The 6,970-nt window shown below is 37.9% G+C and overlaps 1 pseudogene; it reads right to left on the minus strand.

Annotated features, from left to right (window-relative positions):
- Nucleotides 1-258: 258 nt before the first annotated feature.
- On the minus strand, nt 259-753 carry LOC145009970 (protein GLUTAMINE DUMPER 2 pseudogene; annotated as a pseudogene).
- Nucleotides 754-6,970: the final 6,217 nt, after the last annotated feature.

Genomic DNA, 6,970 nt, shown 5'->3' on the forward strand with positions numbered 1-6,970 from the left:
GGGCAAAAGAGATTTTTGGATATTTAAATAGAAAGCATGAAAACACAAATAAAATGTAAACAAGTGTCTTCTTTCGTTCCTTGTAATTTTTATGTACATTCCGATTGGTTAAAACTTAAAACTAAGAAATACGAGGTAATGCTCAATGATCACCTACAGTAGTCCCTACCCTATCTACCATACAACCCACAATCGCCAACATTCGGTATTTCATTCGATGGGTACCTTGAACGCAAAAGAGCTAAAATTTGGAAGATATCAAGGGATATGATCTGTGGTGTCCTGATTCCCCGTGTTCCTAACTTGTACCTGATCACTACTCCTCCCCTGTTTTTCTTCTTGATTCTCCTCCGTCATTACCACTTCCGACGTCGAGGAATTTTCCGTCGAGTAGCTCCGGCGACTACATCTACAAAACATTAAGGGTTTGCTCGAGATGGGTGTCGCCAGAAACGTTGGTTTTGCTTCTCCCGCCATGATTACCAGATACTTCTCTTCAAAAACAGAGGATAATTCCTTGTCGTTGTTTGGTTTATCATCTCCGGCCTCAAGGTCTCTTTCTCCATCTCCGGTGTTCTCCTCGTCTCTGGCGTGTTTAGCATAGGAGCAAGCGAGGATCATAAGAGAAAAAGAAATGAGACTGAGCATCACAGCAAGCCCACAAAAGAGGTATGGCACCGGTGAGTGCCACGGTGACTGGTGAACAACCACCGGCGATGATGGAGCCATTGAAGAAGGTATAGATAGAGTCATGAATGATTGTTTTAGTTCTTAATTGGTAAATACTATAGAGTTGTATACGGGGGAGTAGTGGCCGAAAAAGGTGTTATGTAAGGTGGTATTTATAGATGAGAGTTTATTTTTAGGTATAAAAATATATGAAGTTGTGCCAAAGAAACCATTGGGTACCTTGTAGTTTCTCACGTTCTAATTTATCGTTCAACTTCGGTTTTTCCATGCATTAAAAGGGAAAACAAATATATTTAAGAAGTATGTATAATAATCATATTAATTTAAAATTAAATATAAAGGTTTAAATATTTAAAAACTTTGGATTTATAAAAAAAAAACAAAAAAAAAAAATGAATTATTAAAATTGTTAAATATAAAGGTCTAAATATCTAAGAAATTTGAATTTATAAAAAAATAATAAATTAGTAAAATTGATTTTTTTATCTTTTAAATTTAAATAAATAAATAAAATAAACTAATGAGCTTTAATTTGAGAATTTTAAAATAAGAAAGTAAGTTCATTAATGAAATTTATATTAATTTATTACAACATTTATTATAATTAATACGTAAAAGTATTATGCGAAATTTAATAAAATAGAAAACCCCATGAAATGATATGTTGAAAATAAATTAATTCAAAAAAACCAAAAAAATGATATTTGGCAAATTGAATGAAAGTGCAGCATATGATAAAAAAAAAAAACCTTCATTTATTAGAGTAGATTAAACCATCATAAATCTTTTGAATTACAATAGTCTAATCTACTCTAACCTCAAGATCCCCATAATTACATTCAGGATCCTCAAACCTCAAGATCCCCAAAATTACTTCAAGATCCTGACTGGTATTGTACATTCTCCTAGTATTTATATTGGATATATGCTTTGTTATTTTTCCACATGTGTAGAAATAGTCGGCCAAAGACTTATTCTCAACGAATATTCATTGTGACCATGCAAAAGACTCGGAAGACCAAGTTAAAAAACGGCTATGAGTTGATCTCAGAGGATCCCGAAATTATCGAACATTGTGTTATTAGCTTTAGACTATAAAAAACACTTGTATTCATCACACTACACACGACACCTAGTAGAACTACAACACTTGTTCTTACACTCTTTATATTTTCTCTATAATCAACCTTTTTCAATTAATAAAATCATCGAGGCAGGTGATCGTTATCACCTCCTAAGGTTTTATGCTGGAGATCCTAGCAAGGATCAAGGGCTTTCTTAGTAAGCAACTTGTGTCATTTTGATCATCATTTTATACTTGCTTATTCTGAACATCAGAACCTCCCGTACACTTTGGTTGATTCCTGTTTGTTCATTTTTTGACCAAAATAATTTGGGGACCATCGTGGGCCGTGGAGTTCAAAATCCTTCAAAAAATCATGTCTACACAATCAACATGTCTTCTTCCTCAATTCCTCTCATTTCATCCAAAAACCTTTCGCCGCCACTGGTTGGAGCTCCCAAGAAGGCCTCAGAAGCACCGAAGAAAAACACCTCTCCGGTCGTTACCCCGTAACTCAAGGATCATCCTATGTTGATCTCCAACAATGAAATCTTCGTTATGATGAAGATAATGGAACGACAAGTTGCCAACAGCAGGAGGATAAAAGGACAATTCTCAAAGAAGAATGAGGACAATAATCCACAAGCATTAGGAGGCAGCACCATCGATCTTGCAGCCCAAGATTTTGAACTTTGATAGCACGGGATCCTTAGCGATTCGCCGCGAGATAGGATCCTCAATACCGACATCTGTTCCCACCGTGGGTGCAACTCCAAGAGAACAAACCCATACGATCCAGGATCCTAACGAAACCTTTGTTACTCCTAATAACAAGGATCATGGTAACTCCGTCAATAATAATATCTTTACTACTGACATAATGGATCTTGATGCAGGTCTAAGCCTGATCATAGCTAAGGAGCTCTAGAAATTACTACAAATGATCTTGAGCGTGTCTGGAGTGGTTCAGCCTATACCAGAAGTATCCTGCACAAGCCACAGGATCTCAAGATTTGTTTCGGCGGTAGCTGACACTGAAGTCCCAAAGCGCTTTCAAGCCCCCAACATGAAGCCTTATGATGTTACTACATATCATGAGGAGCATGTGGTACAATATAAAGAAAGGATGAAAATCATTCACCTTCCCACTCACTTAAAAGAAGCTTGCATGTGCAAGGGTTTTGGTTCAACCCTCATGGGATCAACTTTAAAATGGCTCATTAACGTTCATCCTTATTCTATTACATCGTATGCTCATATGATTAATATATTTAACAATCAATTTTCTTGTAGTAGAACATTCGAAAATATCACTAGTGATGTCTATCGGGTGGTATAGGATCCTAAGGAATCCCTTAGGACTTTTGTGAATAGGTTTGGTAGAGAAGCTCTAAGTATCCCCAACATCAACATGTAAACTGCAGTTGAAGCCTTTAAAATGGACTTAAAGAAGACAAGGAAATCCAAAAGAGGATTCTCTCTTTTATGAAGACCTCATGATGACTCCATGCAAGAGGATGGACGATGTCGGAAGCAGAGCACTAAGTTTCATCAAGCTCGAAGAAGACAAGGAAATCCAAAAGAGGAGTAACCAACCAAGCTCTTACGATCACCCAAATAGAAATGCTGACTCATTGACCTAAAGATCCTATAAGTCAAAACCATATTCCAAACCTAACGATCATAGGGTTAACGCAATTGAAGATGAAGGAGATGAAGAAGATTTTCCAAAAATTACTGACTATTATTTTTCCGTGGATATTTTAGGTGTAATATTTGCTATGTAGGATCTTGGACACAAAGCAATATGGCCAAGAAACATAGAAAAATCCACTACTTGGAAAGAAAAATCCAAATGATGTGCATACCATTAAGATTTTGGTCACATCACAGAGGATTGAATAACTTTTAGGAATGAGATCAGCTACCATCTGGGCAAAGGATACCTCAAAGAAATCCTTGGTAGAAGAAAGGAGAGATCCAAAGAAAAAGAACAGGATCCCCTCTGTTGATGCTAAGTTAATCATGTGATTTCTGGAGGACCTAACATTTGTGGTACTTCTTATTCCACAGTAAAGAGGCACGCCAAGGTATCCAAAACGGACAAGGAAAAAGGACCATGGAAGAACACATTAATCACAAATAAGAAGGAGATCACCCTCGACAAAGCAGATAAGCAAGACATTCAGGATCCCCTTTGTTGACGCCAAGTTAATCATGTGATTTCTGGAGGACCTGACATTTGTGGTACTTCTTATTCCACAGAAAAGAGGCACGCCAAGGTATCCAAAACAGACAAGGAAAAAGGACCATGGAAGAACACATCAATCAAAAATAAGAAGGAGATCACCCTCGACAAAGCAGATAAGCAAGACATTCAGGATCCCCTCTGTTGATGCTAAGTTAATCATGTGATTTCTGGAGGACCTGACATTTGTGGTACTTCTTATTCCACAGCAAAGAGGCACGCCAAGGTATCCAAAACGGACAAGGAAAAAAGGACCATGGAAGAACACATCAATCACAAATAAGAAGGAGACCACCCTCGACAAAGCAGATAAGCAAGACATTCAGGATCCTCAGCATGACGAATTGGTGATTACTGTCTACACCGCCAAACATTTCGTCAGAAGGATCCTCAACGATGGAGGATCCTCAGTCAACATCATACTACTGGATACGTTCAAAAGAATGAACATCCCAGAGTATGAGATAGTTGTAAGATCCTCAGTGTTGATTGGATTTAGCAGTGAAACCAAGCACCCCGTCGGTGAGATAAAGCTACCTATCTACATAAAGGTGGTAAACTTAATACAACGTTTTTGTGTAATTGATACATTATCCTCTTATAATGTTATACTAGGTAGACCATGGATCCACAAAATGAAGGCCATTCCATTGATATATCATCAATGCATAAAGATGCCCACCCCATGGGGGACAGTGAAGATCATAAGAGACCAAAAGAATTCAAGGAGTGCTACAAGACTTCGATGAAATCTTCAACAATTCCATGACAAGCATAGCAATTAAAGCAGGGAAACGAGATGTGCTAGAAGCAAGAGAGCAAGATATAAAAGAAGTGCTCCTGAACCTTGAGGATCCTGAAGCTAAAGTTCTCATAGGATCCTCAATGCCCGAAAAATTCGAACATGATCATATAAGGTTCCTCAAAGCTAGAAGAAAGATGTCTGCATGGAAGCATGAGGACATGAAATGTATTGATAAAAGCATAATAACCCATAAAATTAACATTGATCCATCTTTCAGACCGGTACACCAAAAGAGAAGGAAATTTGCATCGGAAAGAAATCAAGTTATACAAGAAGTAGTAGACAAACTTCTTAAAACTGGGATGATCAAGGATGTGAAATTACCAAGATGGCTAGCGATTGTGTTCATGGTACAAAAGAAGAATGGTAAATGAAGAGTGTGTGTAGACTATACGGATCTTCACAAGGCTTATCCCAAGGATCCTTTCCCTCTACCACACATAGACTCCATGATAGATGGGACATCGGGTCATGAATTATTGACATTCATGGATGCATCAACATGATTCCAACATATCCAGTTGGAACCCTCTGACCAATGGGACATGACGTTTATAACTCCGACATGTATATGTTATTATACTGTCATTCCATTTGATCTTAAAAATGCAGGTGCAACATACCAAAGACTAGTCAACAATATGTTCAAAGAGAAAATAGGGGACACCATGGAGGTCTACATCGATGACATGGTGGTCAAGTCCAAAAATAGCTGAGGATCACTTCAAGGATCTCGAAGAAGTCTTCGACATTATGGACCAATATAACATGAAGTTGAATCCCTCCAAGTGCCACTTTGGGATGAGATCAGATAAGTTCATGGGATAGATCGTAACCAAAATAGGAATCGATGCAAGCCCGGTGAAAATCAAGGCCATCCTCGATCTAAGATCACCATCCTCGACAACAGATATTTAGAGACTAACAGGAAGAGTAGCAGCCCTAAACAAGTTCATCGTAAGATCCTCAAAAAGATGCAAGCCTTTCTACGACATCTTGAAGAAGATCAAAAGATTTGAGTGGACCCAGGAACATGAAGATGCTTTCCAAAAACTTAAAAGATATTTAAGTTCACCACCCGTATTAGTAAAGCCATTAGATGTGGAACCACTCCTTCTCTACCACTTAGTGTCCTCAAACATGGTGAGTGCAATATTAGCTAAGGATCTTAATGAGGACCAACATCCCATCTACTATGTAAGTAAAAGTCTCCTAGATCCTGAGACCAGGTTCTCCCACCTTAAAAAACTTATAATTGCATTAGTAACTACTTCTACTAACTTAATACATTATTTTGAAACACACCCTATAACTGTAAGAACTAGGTATCCCATTAAGAATGTTATGAGAAAACCATAAATATTAGGAAGGATAGCAAAATGGTCCATGAAGTTAAGCACATATGACATAAAGTATGATCCAGGATCCGTGATAAAGTCTCAAGCATTGACAGACTTTGTGGCCGACTTTTGTGATGATCTAAGAGTTGAAGTTGAAATAAAAGCAAAAAAATATTCTGGAAGAAGAGAACATGGGAAGATGGAAACTATTCACGGATGGAGCATCAAACCAAAGACGAAATGGATGAGGGATCATATTAAAATTGCCACAGGGGGACATCCTACCCCAAATAATCAGCTGTGAGTGCAATGCAACCAATAAGGAAGCAGAATACGAGGCACTAATCATGGGACTACAGTTGTCTAAAGATCTTCAAATCAAGGATATTCAAGCATTCGTCGATTCCTTACTATTGACTAACCATTTTAATGCTTTAGCCAATTTAGGATCCTCCCTAAGGATCCCATCAGAAACCAGGATCCCGATAACCCACATGTTGATCCCAGTAATCGAGGATCCTGCCAAGTGACTGACGGATCCTAATGATCACATGGAAACTACTGGCATTGATACAATTAAAGATCCTGATTCGACGATTCATAATCAGGATCCCAATATCAAGGATCTATCTCCAACCTCAGGATCCTAGACCCAACCCATTATGGAATACCTCCTGAATGGCACAATCCCTAAAGAAGAAAAAAGTGAAAGGGCATTCAGAAAAAGGGTCTCAAGGTTTGTTATAATCCAAGGTAAGTTATACAAAAAAATCTATGGCAGATCCATACCTTAGATTCCTAGAAAATCATGACGCTACAAAAGT

Source organism: Lactuca saligna, chromosome 8 (genome assembly GCF_052625555.1).
Source record: "Lactuca saligna cultivar CGN05327 chromosome 8, ASM5262555v1, whole genome shotgun sequence".
NCBI classification, from domain to species: Eukaryota; Viridiplantae; Streptophyta; class Magnoliopsida; order Asterales; family Asteraceae; genus Lactuca; species Lactuca saligna.